The sequence below is a fragment of the Amblyomma maculatum genome, unplaced genomic scaffold, assembly GCF_055883805.1.
Source record: "Amblyomma maculatum isolate TAMU_Amacu unplaced genomic scaffold, ASM5588380v1 scaffold_18, whole genome shotgun sequence".
NCBI lineage: Eukaryota > Metazoa > Arthropoda > Arachnida > Ixodida > Ixodidae > Amblyomma > Amblyomma maculatum.
The window spans coordinates 1,891,765-1,909,692 of record NW_028146743.1 but is presented as its reverse complement, the minus strand read 5'-3'; the positions used below and the strand labels follow the sequence as shown (position 1 = coordinate 1,909,692).

The 17,928-nt window shown below is 47.7% G+C and overlaps 1 pseudogene; it reads left to right on the top strand.

Moving 5' to 3' along the window:
* The first annotated feature begins 241 nt into the window (after nt 1–241).
* Nucleotides 242–17,378, top strand: LOC146171708 (anaphase-promoting complex subunit 10-like; annotated as a pseudogene).
* Nucleotides 17,379–17,928: the final 550 nt, after the last annotated feature.

Genomic DNA, 17,928 nt, shown 5'->3' with positions numbered 1-17,928 from the left:
TTGCTGATGTACCCTTCTTTTTCGTGTATATATTTTACCAACCTCGAAGATTCAGTCCTTCTTCAACCCCGAGTCTCTGCACGCTACCAAGTGAAGGCCGGGTCGACATAGCCCCAGCGTCACGACAGTCGAGGGAAGAGTAGGAACTTTCTTTTAGATCCGTGCGAGCGTTGTACTGCGTTTCATCTGTTTAACGGGTTTGACTCTGTCCCCTTTCCTTCCTTCTCTTCCTATTAGGGCCATGAACGCTGTAGTACCACGTTTGGAGATGGAGCGCGGTGTCCGGGACGTCGGAGAACAAGCCGTGTGGTCCCTCTCATCTTGCAGGCCCAGTGAGCTCTTGATATCGAGTACCAAGTGAACATCGAATTCTGGCAGGCCATGGAGGAAGGAAACAGCTTAGGAGAGACCCTTGCCATTCCCAATGAATTGGAGAGAGTGTGGCGGAAGTGACGTCAAAATTTAGGGTTAGCCAAGTCGGGCCATTAGCAACGGCGACGCTGTTGCTATGAAAGCTCGGGCCACTAGCAACAGCAGTGTTAAGGGCCCTAGGTAGGAGGAGGAGAGATGTTGAAGCGTTGGGTCGCGGCGCGGCCGCGCCGGCTTCAAAAAAATGACGTCAGGGCCTCTCCTAAGTTTTTTCCTTCATCCATGTGGCAGGCGATTCTGAAGTAACCTCTCTTCTTCGCACGCTTTCGCAGGGTATGGCATCCATCAGCTGCTAGACGACTCCCTTGACACCTACTGGCAATCGGACGGGATTCTGCCACATGAAGTGAACATTCAGTTTGCAAGGAAAATGCCAATTCACGCGATATGTCTGTACCTGGACTACGGACGTGACCAAATCTACACCCCCAAAAGGTATTAGTTTGGCTTAGGTCACTCGACCACTTTACGCTATCGCATAAGACGTAGCCCGACAGGAAGTCTTGTGGACGACACGAACGCCGAACACATGTGGGATGCGTGGTCACGGCATTTTGGTGCCAAGTCTCGTAGGCCCGTTTTGTTCTCCCCGGGTCCTCGTCCTGGAGAGCGTGCAGCTTTCCTTGTGATCGCCCCGAGTCCAAACGCGATGCTGCTCTGGTGCACCGTGAGGAGTGTTTAAGTGGCCCGAGCTCGCGGCGGCATGCACCGCTACTCGACAAAGGTTTCACGCGGGAGCGCGGATTGGAACGGCATTTTCTTCGCTTATAATTGCGTCGCGGGCCTGATGCCATATTGGTGTCTCTAGACCTAATGGAAATAGCAGTCATGTACTAATTTTGAGGCTAGCTCATGCAGACACAAACGGAGGCGCCACCACTGAGACGTCGGTAGTGTTCTGCACAGTATAGTGTTCTGTATTTCAGCCAAAGCTCTCATAGGCCGGATATTTTCGACCACATATAGGCGCGTTCAGTCGCACGTTACACGATCCAGTTACAATCATACTTCCGCATTCTACAATGCCTTATGGCGTAGCTTTGCTCGAGGAAACCGCGGCGCGTCTCATTTTGGTGTCAGCCGTGTGTGAAGGCGTGCAGATGACGCTTACGTTGACCCAGCTGTGTGTATACGGGCTCCATTGGTGGCCCCTAGCGTATAAATAATGGTTTTACATGCGATATTTAGGTAGGCGATGATGCGTCCAAATGGAAAGAGAAGATGCGTGCTTTCTGTCTGAGGAAAAGAAAAAAAAAAGAAGCCTTTATGTCTTTGAGGGATGTAAGATTTCAATATGAATGAGCCATAATGTGTGTCGCATATCTTTTTTTTTTCTCCCCTCCGCGGTCGCTTTGATGATAGGTTGCTTATATCAAGACCCAACAGACTGGATAGAATTGGCAGAGGTATCAAAGCAAATCAGTAGGCGCAATGTGACCGACATAAGGAAGAATAACATGGGAAAAATTGAGCATGCTCTAAAGGACGATCGTAGCCTGAAAGTGGTAATGAGGAAATTAGGCATACACAAAAATCATATCTATGCACTGAGAGACAAGGCGAGTATTGCCATTACTAACACGGACAAGATAATTAAGGTAGTCGAGGAGTTATAAACGGACCTCTGCTGTAGCCTAAGTAGTCAGGACAAGAATGAAATTGGCTGTAAAGAAGAGCAACCAGACGTTCCGCCAGTAACGAAGGACGAGGTTAAGAAAGCCTTAGAAGCTATGAAGAGGGGAAAAGCAGCCGCGCAGGATCAGTTAGCTACAGATTTCTCAAAGGACGGAGGGGATATTTTGTTAGGAAAACTGGCCACCCTGTCTACGCAATACCTGACGACATCGGAAGTACCGGAATCATGGAAGAATGCTAATATTATCTGTATTCAGAAGAGAGGAATGCTAAGGACTTGAAACATTACAGATGAATCAGTTTACTATGAGTTCCGTGCGAAGTATTTACCAATGCAATAGCTAGTAGAATCAGGACAACCTTAGACTTTAAATGAACCAAAGGATCAAACAGGATTTTGGAAAGGGTGCCATCGATCATATCTACACTATAAACCAGGTGATAGAAAAGTGCTGTGAATATAACCAGCCCCTATACCTAGCGTTCAATGACTACGAGAAAGCATTTCATTCGGTCGGAACCTTAGAAATCATGCAGGCATAGCGACATCAGGGTATCTGTGAAAATACTGGAAGATATCTATAGTGGCTGCACAGCAGCAATACGTCTGGATAAAAAAATTGATACGATCTCTATTAAAGAAGGTGTTAGGCAAGAAGATACGATCTCCCCAGTGCTATTTACAGATTGCCCAGAGAGTGTATTCAAAGACATGTAATGGGAGCAGTTAGATATCAGGGTCAATGGAGAATACCTCAGTAATCTGCGATTAGCTGATGACATTGCCTTGTTAAGAAACTCAGTGGACCAACTGCAACTAATGATCAATGATCTAGACAGGAGTAGAAGAATAGGTAGGCCCAAAGATTATTATGCAGAAGACTAAGGTAATGCTGAACAGCCTGGGAAACAAACAGCTGTTTAAAATAGGTAACCAAGCATTGGAAGTGGCAGACGAATAAGCCTACTTAGGACAGGTAGTGACCGCATATCCGGACCACGAACAGAAAATAACTGAGCGAATAAGATTGGGATGGAGTGCGTTTGGAAGGTACTCAAACATTATGACTATAGCCGCTCACCGGTATCACTCAAGAGGAAAGTGTATAACAGTTGCATCCTACCGGTACTGACCTGTGGGGCTGAAACCTAGAGGTTCACAAAAGGGTTCTAAGTTGAGGACAACGCAGAGGGTCATGGAACGGAAAATGGTAGGTGTAATGTTGAGAGGTAGCAATCGTGCAGAGTGGATCAGAGAAATAACTCAAGTTACTCTAGAAGAAATTAAGAAGAAATGGGCATTGGCAGGACATGTTTGAAGAGAGGATAACCGATGGTCTCTAAGAGTAACGAATTGGATTGCAAGGGAAGGTAAGCGCTGCGGGGGGCGGCAGAAAATTAGGTGGATGAATCATATTAAGAAATTCAAAAGGGCCCAATGGATGCAGCTAGCACAGGACTAGGTTAAACGGGGGAGGCCTTCGCCCTTCAGTGGGTATAGTCCGGCTGACGATGATGCTGATGTCCAGGTCGCGTATGCAATCGCAGCACTGTTGATCGCATATTCATGTGTGGATGAGTCTGTCAAACAAGCCAGGCGATAGAAGTAATCCGGGAAACCTTCATCGCGGTGTCTCGTGAAGCCGTGATGCATGCAGTTATGAGACGCTGGACACCACATGCCGCGCCATATTGACGCAGTTCTTAAGTAGCGCAGATGAGTCCGGTTCTTCATGGAGCAGTTGCGCGCTCGCTTTCACTTAACAGCTGGCGTGTGTAGCGTGCTGAGGCTCGTGTTGGCTGCTCACCTGACACTGGCAAACAGTCGCCTGCCTACCTCGTCTCTCTTTGGCTTCCGCCTTCCTCACAATCGACCTGTACAAATAAATGAAGCACTTACGCAGTATTATAGGTCGCAGAACTCTCTGAGTCAGTGGCGTCGCGAGGGATGTACGGGGGTGCTGTCCGCACCGGGTGCAGCGCTCAGTGGAGTGCAGCTGGGCAGTGAGAGAGAGGAAGGTACGGGGGGGGGGGGGGAATGGATTGTTGTGTCATCATCATCAGCCTGATTATACCCACTGCAGGGTGAAGGCCTCTCCCATATTTCTCCACTTAACCCGGTTCTGTGCTAGCTGCATCCACTTGACCCCTGCGAACTTCTTAATTTCATCCGCCCACCTAACTTTCTGTCGCCCCCTGCTACGCTTTCCTTCCCTTGGAATCCAGTTTGTTACCCTCAGCGACCATCGGTTATCCTCTCTTCGCACTACATGTCCTGCCCACGTCCATTTCTTCTTCTTAATTTCCACTAGAATGTCGGTAACTTGAGTTATTTCTCTGACCCACTCTGCACGCTTTCTATCTCTTAATGTTACCCCTACCATTTTTCGTTCCATAGCCCTCCGGTTTGTCCTCAACTTAAGTAGAACTCTCTTGGTTAGCCTCCACGTTTCAGCCCCATAGGTGAGTACAGGCAAGATGCAACTGTTGTATACTTTCCTCTTGAGCGATACCGGTAAGCTGCTAGTCATAATCTGCGAGTGCTTGCCAAATGCGCTCCATCCCAATCTTATTGTTCTTGTTATTTCCTTTTCATGGTCCGGATCTGCGGTTACTACCTGTCCTAAGTAGACATATTCGCCTACTACTTCCAGTATTTCGCTACCTAATGTAAACTGCTGTTCCTTCCCGAGGCTGTTGAACATTACCTTAGTCTTCTGCATATTGATTTTCAAGCCTACCTTTCTACTTTTTCTGTCTAGGTCATCAATCATTATTTGCTGTTCATCCCCCGAGTTGCTTAGCAAGGCAATGTCATCAGCAAATCGCAGATTACTTAGGTATTCTCCATCTACCCTTATCCCTAACTGCTCCCATTCCAAGTCTCTGAATACTTCCTCTAAACAAGCTGTGAATAGTACTGGGGAGATTGTGTCTCCTTGCCTAACACCTTTCTTTATGGGAATTTTGTTGCTTTCTTTATGTAGAACTATGGTTGCTGTGCAGCCACTATATATATCTTCCGGCACTTTCACGTACGGCTCGTCTACCCCCTGATTTCGCAATGCCTGCATCACCGCCAAGGTTTCAACTGAGTCAAATGCTTTTTCGTAATCAATGAATGCTATGTATAAGGGCTGGTTATATTCCGAGCATTTTTCTATCACCTGATTGATGGTACGGATATGATCGATAGTGGAGTACCGTTTCCGAAACCCTGCTTGATCCTTTGCTTGATTGTAGTCTAAGGTTGTCCCGATTCTATTAGCGATTACCTTAGTAAATACCTTATACGTAACAGACAGTAAGCTGATTGGTCTGTAATTTTTAAGGTCCTTAGAGTCCCCTTTCTTGTGAATGAGGATAATGTTTGCATTCTTCCATGCTTGCGGTACCGTCGATGACACGAGGCACTGCGTATACAGGGTGGCCAGTTTTTCTAGCACGATATCCCCCCCGTCCTTCAGCAAATCTGTAGTTATCTGATCCTCTCCAGCTGATTTCCCCCTTTTCATAGTTTCTAGTGCTTTCTTGACCTCGTCCTTCGTCACTGGTGGAACGTCTGACTGTTTTTCCCTACCGCCAATCTCATTGCGGTCCTGACTACTTTGGCTACTGTATAAATCTGTATAGAACTCCTCGGCTACTTTGACTATCTCGTCCATATTAGTGATGACGTTGCCCGCCTTGTCCCTTATCGCATACATCTGGTTTTTGCCTATGCCCAATTTCTTTTTTACCGCTTTAAGGCTTCCCCCGTTCTTTACAGCATGCTCAATTTTCTCCATGTTATACTTCCTTATATCGGCCACCTTGCGCTTATTGATTAGCTTTGATATCTCGGCCAATTCGATCTGGTCTGTTGGATTGGAAGCTTTCATACTCTGCCGTTTCTTAATCAAATCTTTCGTCTCCTTAGACAGCTTACCGGTATCTTCTCTAACTATCCTACCGCCTACTTCTACCGCGCACTCAGTAATGATATCTCTGAAATTATTGTTCCTTGCCTCTAGGGTAATGTCGCCATCCTCAGTTAGAGCTGAATACCTATTCTGTAGCGAGATCCTGAACTCTTCTGCCCTCCCCCTCACCGCTAATTCGTTGATGGGTTTCTTTCTTACTAACCTATTGCGTTCCTTCTTCAGATTTAGGCTAATTCGGGACCTCACCATCCTGTGGTCACTACATCGAACTTTCCCGATTACCTCTACATCCTGCACAATGGCGGGGGTTGAACACATTATGAAGTCAATTTCATTTTTAGTCTCTCCGTTAGGACTTTTCCATGTCCATTTCCGGTTCTTCCGTTTGCTGAAGAAGGTATTCATGAATCGTAAGTTATTGCGCTCTGCAAGCTCAACTAGTAACTCCCCCCTGCTATTCCTAGAACCAATGCCATAGTCACCTACTGCCTTGTCTCCTGCCTGTTTTTTCCCTACCTTGGCATTGAAGTCGCCCATTAGTACAGTATACTGCGTCTTTACTTTTCGCATTGCCGATTCTACATCTTCATAGAAGCTTTCAACTGCCTGGTCATCATAACTACATGTAGGTGCATAGGCCTGTACAACCTTCAGTTTATACCGCTTATTAAGCCTAATTACGATGCCTGCAACCCTCTCATTAATACTATAGAATTCATCTATATTACCCGCTATATACTTATTGACAAGGAAACCTACTCCTAGTTGTCGCCTCTCTGGTAAACCTCGATAACACAGTACATGCCCATCCTTCAGTACAGTATATGCCTCATTCGGCCTCCTAACCTCACTAAGCCCTATGACATCCCATTTCATGCCCTCTAGTTCCTCTAACAGCACTGCTAAACTAGCTTCACTAGCTTGGGTTCTAGCATTAAACGTTGCCAGGGTCAGTTTCCAATGGCGGCCTGTCCAGCGGAGGCAGGCTTTCTTAGCACCCCCTGCTGCGTCACAGGTCTGACCGCCGCCGTGGTCAGTTGTTCCGCTGCCGCTGGTGACTGAGGGCCGGGGTTTTATGGAGCTTATCATAGGAGGTTGTGGCCAATTACTGCACCAGGGTGGCCAACTCCTGTTCTGGTGAGGGAGTGCGTTGCCGGAGGTGTTCATCGGCATCAGGTCGCACCCTAAACCTGTATATGTAATTCCATCGACACGCGGATTTTTTTTTTTTTTTGTCATCCGGTGAGAATTGCGCGGCACCGGGATTTGAACACCGGTCCTCTTGCATGCGAGGCGGATGCTCTGCCGCTAAGCCACCGCTGCCTATGACAGCATGTCAACATGTTGCCAAATTACGCGCGACTCATTTCCATAGGGAAAGAAATAAGTATATAATGCACTGTTGCCGGAGCTATTACTCGGGATCTTCTAATTGTCGCGAATTGCGCTATGGGTCGTAATTGCAACGCAAAGATCGGTTACATGGATATACAGGGGAACGCCTATAGGTGCGGCTGCTTTGCGGACAGACAGCGAACAGTCCGCGATTACTGGAGCCCGATGCTGACAGCCCCCCCCCCCCCCCCCCCAAACGATGTTTTCAATAACCTTTCGAATTACCATACGCGCAGGAGTGTCAGCAGGAAAGCAGCAGCTCTATCAGGAGCAACAGCAAACCATCGCTTCGATCAGTGCCTACTTCATTAAAAACGCACACATCAGAGAAGGCATATATATCGACATGAAAGAAAGGCGTCGCGGAACATGTTCAGTCTGGGACTGGCATCACCTCCTAGGGTGCAGCTCGCATAGCGGTTCTTGGTGTGAGACACTGAGTGACAAGTGTGATCTTATCAGAAGGATTTATCCTGTTCCGAGGAGAGCTTGAAAACACATGCCTTAGTATATGCCAGAGATTCCACGCCATTTTAACATTGGACCGGGAATGTGCACGTGCGTGTACCACGCTGGAAACACCAGCCCTAACTCGATACCCATCGGAAACCCCATGCACGGGACCTTGTTAGCCGACACCCACTGGCAGATATCTCCTACAGTCTTATGCCTTTTGTCTTGTTTATTTATCTCCAATGCCATTCTCGCTCCTCGGCCCAGTAACACATCCGCCTCAAGCCGCGTTCAGACTGCGTATCGTTCGTAAGGATCGTAAGCGTAAGCGCAAAAAACGTAATATGTCTGTTCAGACTGCTGTCGCATTGAGCGTAATATCCTACTTGATCATGTGCAGTGCGGAATCTTCTTCGCTGTGGAATTATCAGACGATTGTTAGCGACTGACGTATTGCGCCGGGAATTCCCGTCTGGACGGCGACTGTGTGAACCTTGAAGCACACGTGAGCGTCTCTTGAGTATGTAAACTGACAACCCCCAATTGCAGCGTACCTCCGACGAGTTGGCGCCGCGGTGGCTGGCGCCGTTGCTCAGCTGAAAGGCACGGAGTGCCTGTTGCTCAGTGGAATGACAAGTCTGATCACTCGCTGACTAGAAAAAAAAAATGAGTAGGAGGGCACCTTTAGCAGGGCCAGGTGTTTGAGAAGGGGAATTTAGAGAAAGTGTAGCCAAGGGTGCTCACTAGTGCATTATGCTGTTCTTACCTTTTTTCTCTGTAAAACGTAAAATAATGATTAAAATGAGAAACGCAAGTGAAAGCGTAAAAAAAGCAAATGAGCCTTGAGACGCCCACCGTCTCCCAGCTACAAAAGTAGTTTCGCGCTTAATATTTTCTTTTGGTATCGCATCAATCTGCATTGGTAACTTTGCAGTCTGAATGCGGAAGTCAACTTGCACCTTTTGGAGGAAAGAAGAGGAGAAAAGTTGAATGTAGAGGATGCAAAGTAGAAGGCTACCACCTATTCATGTGGCATGTGAAAGGCTCTGCTTGGCACCCAACTACAATGTGTGCATTCATACTGGGCAATCACCTGTCTGAAGCCACTTGCTCAGTGTGTTTCCTCGCAACTTACGCGTGCTAGTGTTTCTGTTTTTTCCGGAAATATGTGCTTGATGTTTTTCAGAATTATCAGTCGCGGGGCACAATCGCTGCATCTAAGTATTAAAAAGGCAAAACAAAGCCACTCGCATTGCGTGGTTGGGTGCATAGAGAACATGACTTCAAAGCAAAGCATGAGGACAGAGGAGGTAGAAAGGAAGATGCGACCCGGCGCTTAAATTCGGAGATGGGTGGGCAGTGCCGCGCCGAGACTCTGCACCGGGTGCTGGTGATCCTAGCGACGCCACTGCTACGAGTTAGGAAGGTGGATGAGAGGCCTTCTGTGATGGAAGGAACCAGCACTCTATAAAACAATGCGAAGCAGAGAGGGATTGTTTATTTTGAGGCGTAAGCCTTTAATGCCTCATCGCTGTCACCAGTTGTCGGCAGAGGGTGTCACACTTTCGATGCAAATAGTTAAAAATAAATAAATAAACCTTACCTCTATCTGGAATCGAAATGCAATCCCTTAGATCCTGCAGCTGAGCACTTCACCAATTGCGTCAAGCCCCGGATCGTGAAAAGTTCATGGTAATTCTCCTTGTCTACCGTGAGGATAGCGGGATTCCGCGAGTGACAGATACTGCGCCTTTAATTTCCTGTAAACTAATTATAGGACGCCGGTGAACTTTGATGCGTTCAATGGAATGCAGGTTGTGTTAGACAAGGGATGCGCCATGTACCGTCACGACAGGTCATGACGTCACCAGGCTATTCATGCATAGACGAAGCTGACCCCTCTGGGCGTCCTATCCAGGCGTCCGTGCAGCGCCTTTCATTTGATGCTTCCTCGAACGCCGCACCACACAGCAAACAGAAGCAGACCAAGATGTCTGGAAGCGGAATTTCAAATTGATTTACAGGATAGAAAAGGCGCAGTATCTCCGCTCACACAGTGATCTACCTCGCCGTAAAGGAAGGGAGGAAGGTGGACATGAAAGAAGAGAGGCAGATAGAGATGCCGTAATGGCGGGCTACGGTCCACCGCGCCATAATGGCTTTCGTCTCATCGCACTTTAGTGGTCCAAAGTGGCTTTTAGAATATTTTTCAGGTCAGGTCATTCGAACGTTCTCAGAAGTAAAAATTAAGAGAGCCTCTGGAGCAGTGGTGTCGTGGTTGGTAGGACAACTAATACACGACATAGCTCCACTGCTTCTCTATTTTCCCTCTACATCCGGTTACAATACGTGAACTACCACCAGCATAGTTTCTAAACCATTCGAACCGCAAATATAAAAGATCTGTGGTTATTTTTACCCTGTGCCATCAGCCTCCCAATTCGGAAATTTGCCCCGCCGCGCTGACACAGCGGTTAGTACGCTCCACTGCCGAATTCAAGTATGCGGATGTAATCTTGGCGGTCAGCGTAGGCTAAAAGCAAAGCAGCCGTTTACTGTGCGATGTTAGTGGATAAATTATCCAGAGTCCTCTGCAGCGGCGTCCCTCATAGGCTTAGTCGCTTTGGATGTTAAACGCTGTTAATAGAACCAATCCTCCGTCTATTCACCGTATAATGCAACGTGCGAAGGTGTGTTGTCTCCTATCAACCGGCAAGATGTCGTAGTGATTTTTTCCGCTTTTTGTCTTTCATGCACGCTTTAGATTTTCCACTTTTTTTTTTCACCCCTTAAATTGTTGCTCTTATGCAGAGCTCGAAAATTTTCGAGGGGTGTTCTGACACCGACACAATCCCTCTGGCTACGCCGCTTCTAGAGTAGCCGCTGCCCGAATTCACGAAGATGACAAGTATAGACATCATGCATCTTTGGTCAGCGCCATACAAGATCCTATGCACGTCCTCTATGCTGAGCGTCACCTCTTCTTAAAATTCAGCGAAGGCAGAGCGCAGATGGGACAGTAACTCAAGAAAGCTTGCAGTGTCTACGCCACAGGGGTTTTGAAATCGGCTGGCTGATTTTTTTTCACGGTTTTCTGTGACTACATCGCACTCTGCTTGCAAAGGAGTAATGTGTGTTATTTAGGTGAACCGAAAGAGCACACATCTCCGCCGGATTCTTGCTTATGAAAAAAAAAAAAAATCGGTGACCTCTTGAGCACTTTTAACCGGAAACGGGTCGTTAACCGTCACTGATGATAACGCCCGTTGCAACAGAGCCGACCGAGTGCTGTCAATTACCTTGCTAGAAAGAAGAAAATTTCGTATTTGGTTTTACGAGGTATAAATAGCCCCTAGCTGAGGTTCTTGATATGATTTATTAATCAGCCAGCTTGTTTAACTGCAGTTCTTTGCACTGCTTTTCATCTCTCGACATTTTGAACTTTCACGTTTTACAAAGCACAGAAGTTACCTGCAATATCTTCACGACTGTTTTTGTTTGTAAGTGTCCCATTCCATCACAGAGAAACCGCCTTTATTGTCTAGCGGCTTGGAGTAAGGCGATCGTCGTCTGTGCCTTGAGGCTTTTTTGTATATAGCTGCCCTTACGACGTCGACGCCTTCGCTGATCCAGCTCCTCAGCATCCCTCCTCGCCATGCGCTCTCTCACAAGCGAAAGCAGCTCCACTCTGCCAAGCTGAGAGTGTAGCCAAAAGTTTGGTCCTAGGCTAAGCGCTTTGTTGAGTTCATAAGAAACTTGTGGATTGCCCAATATGTGAGTAGCTTACTGGGCTTGGGAACAACGAGGTTCCCTGGGAATGAAGGCTGCGATCTTGAGCCTCATGCAATCAGCGACTTGGGCAGCAGATTGTAAGGCTTGGTAAAAGCGCCTTCTGCCTCAACCTTCAGGTGGTTCTGTAAAGCACACAAGAGACGCAAGAGCGCCGGACTTTATTCCAGGATTCGGAACTTAAAATCTTGTAGAGCCCGACGTTTTGCGTATAGTACGGGGGGAAAGGTCTTGCCAGCCTGCTGAACTTCAACGGAATAAAATCATTCTCGGCTTAATACGCAAGCATCCTTGCCCGTCAGGTCTCCGATATTAGGAATCGGACGTACGTTGGCGAATGGTGCAAAACAAACGTTGAAAAGAAGTTCCCGATGGAAGGTAAATTATTCTGCAAAAGAGAAGACTATTGAGCCTTTCCGTTGGTTCATGTTTCTCACCTCTGCCATATGGAACTACCTATGTCAGCCAGACCGGCCGCTGCTTAAGCAACAGGTTGAGACAGCATGCAGTCGATGTCACAATAGACACACGAATCGCACTAACCATGCATCTGGCAACCTGTGAATGTATTCCTTTTTTTTTTTTAGGTACAAATCCTTCGCATTTGTATTATGCAATCACATGAACTTGCGAAACATTTGTTCTACAAAAACGCGATTAAATGTTTGAGCGTGCCTTCGCTTCGCTTATGCAGCAAGAGGTAGGCTACAATTAGATATGAACCACTTAGGAATGATCGTTTCGGTTCGCTGTTTTAGTTTAGGCTTTTTTTCACTTTGCTGTATAAATATACCCAGTTCGGTCCGTTTTGTGTTAGTCGCTTCTTGCCTCCCTGCACCGTTTTTCGCGCCGTTGTCTTGCATTATTATGAACGGTTCTGCGAAATTTTGACACGGAACAGCGCCAAGCGCCTCCTCGCGAGTAATTTTTTTGATCCTCCACGCCCCAACCGTGAAATGTGGTCTTGTCCACTTGCTGTTCTGCTGTCTTCACTGCGTGACTGAGTGTGATCAGCGCATGCGACTTTACTTCGCCCTCTCGCACTCCCGCGTAGCTGTTGTGTCCAAGAGTGCGGTGCAGGTCCGGTGATGACTACGTGTGATGATAATAATTATGATTTGCTCAGTCAAAGTAAAAGTGTTCTCAGCAGGCCACTCTTTTTCGTTCTTCCCGCCCGCTCGCACACCGCAGCACGCCTTAGTACTACTCCGCTACCGGATCACATCCGCATGCCCTAGACAAGTTTAGGACAAGGAACTCCAACGGTCATTTTTCAGTCAGTTGGGAGCGAAACCTCTACTACTTGTAAAACAATTCTCCGTTCGGCTCCTACTCAAAGATCTTGAAATCATACGAATGTCAAACCTAGCACACATGCCAAGACCAAAGATGTATATACCATATTTGTGACTGTATATCACACAGCACGCGGATGCCTTTGCATTTCTCTTCTGTTTAGGTGAAATGCAAACGCACCCGTTATGTCGTAGGCCGAAAGGCGCTGACAAATGTCCCCTCCGCTACGTATTGGGATCGCAGTCATTATCGTATTTGCCGGAGAATCCGGATTAACTAATTGTCTCTTTCCTGTGGCCTCGGAATGATGCGGTCACCGTCGTGTTGCGCGTCATGGCTGCCTGCGCGCTATATACTTTCTTCTAGAACCACTCTGAGGCACCTGCGCGCTATATACTTTCTTCTAGAACCACTCTGAGGCTAGACTGGTATGTTTGGTCCTATAATTTACAGCAAGCATGACATGACATCATGGCTGCTCGCAAATATTTTACTATGTGCTCAGTAAATGCTGCCAACGGTTTGATTTGACCACTGCCAGCTTCAAGGAAATGAGGGAGTTCATAAGCTTGCCCACGGTCTCGCCTTCCGGGTAGGCTATGAACCTCCTGCAAGCAGGGACGAGCTAGTCAGCTATGAAGAGATTACTGAGCACTATCGGCTACATAGGGTAGAATACCCCCCGGCAGATAGAACACTAAATAACAGCCAGTAAATCATCTGGAGGCGCTTGCAAACAAAGTCTTTTCAGAATCCACACCCTTAGCCATCGGTACCCAGAAGTTTTCAGATAGGTGCAAATAATGTGAGGATAAGGCGGATCTGGTACATATGTAATGGCTGTGTCCAGAAATCGAAAGTATAAATCACGACACAAACAGAATTTTGGGAGACTCTACTATTGAGCTCACACACCGAAACTCAGCTGCGTATAATCCGACTGGCAGAACACTCCACCGGGTCCAAGGACTTCAGACCGCCGTCTAGGCAGGTAGGCTGACACCTATCCTGTATTTGCTGGCGATGAAAGTTTTAGTAGTACCAGCATAGAAATACCGAAGGAATGGGACTTGACGAGAGTTGTTGATTTAGTCCAGAAAATGCTCTCTCGACGTTGGCTTGTATAGATGGCACCGCGAACGGAATACAGTTCTGAGCTCGGCACCTTTTCCCTAAATTTCGTAAGCCCCGCCGGGGTGGCGTAGCGGTTAGGGCGCTCGACTACTGTGGGCAAGGGACCGCGATCGCATGCCAGCCTCGGCGGCAGCTTTTCAGTACCGGCGAAAAGCTAGGCGGCCGTGTGCTGTGCGATGTCAGTGCACGTTAATGAACCCCAGGTGTTCGAGATTTGGGGAGCTTTCCGCTACGACGTCTGTCATAACGTCAGTCGCTGTGGGATGCTAAACCCAACAAACAAACAAACAAACAAAATCAAGACACTCGAGTCTTCTTATTCTGAGCAACTTTTCAGATGTGTAGAGCAGATTCTGTACTTCCGCTTTCTGAGAATTGATGCTTGCTCCGAGTCCTTCCAGGCAGTTTTCTCTTCCCAGAAGAAACGCTTCAGGCTCATCCTCGGCTTGTAAACTCTTATGGGGAGATTGTATTGCAGCCTGCAGCGGTACATGATCGCTGCGGGCGATCCTACGTAGCCGCTTCCATGTGGCGACCAAATGCTGTTTTGCTCGGCACATTTCCTCGCTTATCAATGTAACGAATATCGAAGGTCTCACACTGCAGTTCACCGATTGCACAATTACTGTCATTCCCTCGTCTGCTTTTTTTTTTTTCCTTGAGGCCTAATCGCAGCCTACCTCGGCTCGCCTGACGTCGTCCCTCTCCCTGTTTTTCAAGGTTTTTGTCCCGACCACCCTCTTCACTGCGCAGCACGTGGAACAGGTTACTCATAGTTACATTTTCGCTCAATGGTGCACATCTACCTTTCAGTGCCACTCTTCTAAACTGACTTCGTTTTTTTTTCGACACCGTAGCTTTACAGGCAAAAACGATAGCACACTAAACAGATCTTGAGAATTAATACTCGTACTAGTAAGTCCACTCAGTTCATTTCTCCATTCAGTCTTCACAGTAGAACATCGGAACTTCACTGTGGCATATTTTCACTTTTCAAGGCAAATAAAACAAGCAGACATCGATATGGACAAAATCAAGAGAAAGCAAAAGGGGAAATCGGTTTATGGGATCGTCTTTGTCCTGACGTTAGGTACAACTCGAGAACAGAGCGGTAAATTGCCGTCCAATGCGGCCTTCCCACCATCAGCGTCGGCTGCTTAAGTCTCGTCAACCAAATTGCATCTGCTGGCGTCGCATCGCATATGGCTGCTATGCACGTGCCATGTGAGTTATTGCGACGTCGTCGAACGACAGGAAAGCAAAATCATTTGCGTGAAATATGTGAAAACAGAACCTTCATCTCGTTTTTCAGTTGTAGATGGATATATAGATATTTATCTAAATCAGGAGCTCATGTTATGGTTTATATGGTATTCTTTCACAGCCTAGAAAGGCTCTCGAATGAGGGAACTTTCTCCATGAGCTGCGCCAATGCGCAGTGCAGCGGGCTCCCGTGTTCGGGATGAAACGATACCCTACCGCCAGAGATTGGTGCTATGCATGTGGCGACATATTTTCCTTTTTTTCTTCGTTATTTTCATCTTTTTGGCAGGGAAAATTTATCAGCATTTCAGTGTAATTTGCTGTTCGCAGTGGCGCTTTGGAAAAAAGCGAGAAGAACGCTTTGCAAGCAGCGATAAACTAGGAAATAATGAACGTAAGTTTCCAGCCAAAGTGGGACGGAATTCCGTACCGCGAACCAGTTCGGAACGATTCCTCCGATTTGTTCCTATTCGGGTTCATTTCGTGGCGGATAAAAATTAGGGTTCAGTTCGGGTCCAGTTCCAGGCGGATAATCGGGCTCGATTTCGGTTTTCGATTCAGTTTCCGTTCCGGTTGGTAACCCTATCCATGAAAATCGCTCCGAGATGCGCAGGTTTTCTGTCTTGGCTGAAGTGAACTACCATGGCTGTGCTGTCAACTCAGCCGCCACGCGCGCTTGAGCGCACGTATGAGCGCCGCCTCGTCAGCCATGCGAGCTTTACATTTTTCGCCGGATGTCCAGAGATAGGTATGACAACGCAACTTGGCGCCTCTTGTAGTGCACCGGCCGAACAGCCCCTGCCAACGTTCATGTTATGCAGGCAGGCGGCGCGCAGCATCTTGTCGCAATCCGACGGTCTGTGGACGGTGCTTGCGCTGACGGCGCGAAACTGAGGACTGAAATATGGGTTTCAAAGAACCAGAGACTACGCCCGTCCCGCACGCTTAAGAAGAATTGGAACCAGGCTTATGGGAGAGGGGGAATTACAGTAGGTGGCTCGTGAAGCCCGCGAAGCAGTACGAGGAACCGTTTCAGATCCCCTGTCCTGGCTACTGAGGCTGCCCGAAGAAGCTACCACTGATTAAATTCAGCCTCTGTGCCATGCATGCGTAGCACCACGAACGCACAGTGCCACTGTCGTGTACTGCTAACATTTGTTCTGATCTGTGTTTTCAGGATTTCCGTGAGAGTGGGATATACTTTCCACGATCTTCGGGAGATCGATACTATCGTCCTCAATGAGCCAACAGGATGGGTGCGGATCACTCCACGAGATTCGGCAGGCCGCCCTGTTCGTGCCTTCCATGTTCAGATCGCTGTGTTGGAAAACCACATGAACGGTCTGGACACTCGTATGCGGCATATGAAGGTGTTCACGCCTCTCCCGCCGCTATTCTTCACACCTCTTGCCTAACGTTTCATTCACCACTCAGTAATGTCAAGCCTACCATGGCGTGTTTCAACCTTGCCTTCAGCATGCCTTTATGGAAGGGTTTACGAATGTAAGCTGCCTAATTAAAGCGATTTGTTTCTGCACTCGCCTCCTGCTCTGACGTCTTTTGTTTACATTTTGGCCATTTCCGCCTCTGTTTTCTCTCAGGTTAAACATAATAACTGGCTTCTAGGAAAAGCCCAAGACATTGATATTGTTGTTACTCTATGCAGCCAGTGAATAAATAATTCTTAGATGTTGATTTCGCCGCAAGGGGCAGCTGCTAAAGTATGTGTTGATGTGTACTGTACGACACTACCTACTCCGAGCACCCGCACTTAGCCGTGCGTGGCATTGCCATGTCCGGGGAAAAAGGGGGGAGCCCATGCTGAGTGTTTGGTCCTTTAAGTCCCCTCGGCGGAGCCAGCAACACTTTGGCCCCAGCTTCCCGTAGACGGCGCCTTCTGAACAGGGGGAGAAAGCAGCAGGCCCGCTGCTCGGGCAAGGATGCAACACTGCAATGATTCGGCGTTAACAAAAAGCACAAGACCAAAGACAGGCTGTTCTATGGAATATAAGAATATAAATTTACAGGATGGGAATATAGAAATATAGCTTACGATTACAAAGAGAGGACCCCGATAAAATGCTCAGGCGGTCTCTGCCCGTTTTCCTGGTTTGTTCGTGTTCTCCTTTTTTTTATCTGGCAGCATCATGCTCTTTAACAATTTCGCTGCACCAGTTAAGGTTCCGTGTAAAGTAGCTGGGGGCCTTCATCGAATGTAAGGCAGCATCCGTGACGTCAGCGCCTGGAAACGGGCATGTACACGACAAACCGTACTGCTCCGCGCCGTCTGCGCAAAGACAATTTTCTTCGCGCTCTTGTTTGCTTGTTTCTGTACGGCATTCGACACAGGCACTGCGGGTCACCGTGCGGTAAGTGCATTGCGCGCTCCTGGGTGTTTGAGTCGGCTCCAAGCATGTGCACAAACAAGTCAGAGTACGGGGAAAGGGGGGGGGGGGGGGGTCACGATAAAATGAAAAAAAAAAAAAAAAAAAACGAAGTAACCGAATGTCATGCAAGAGTCTCCGCGGACACACCTCGGCGGTACGCTCGAACTCCGCCTCAAAAGGGACACTTTTCGAAGTAAGCCGCGGCAACAGCAAAAAGCCTGGAC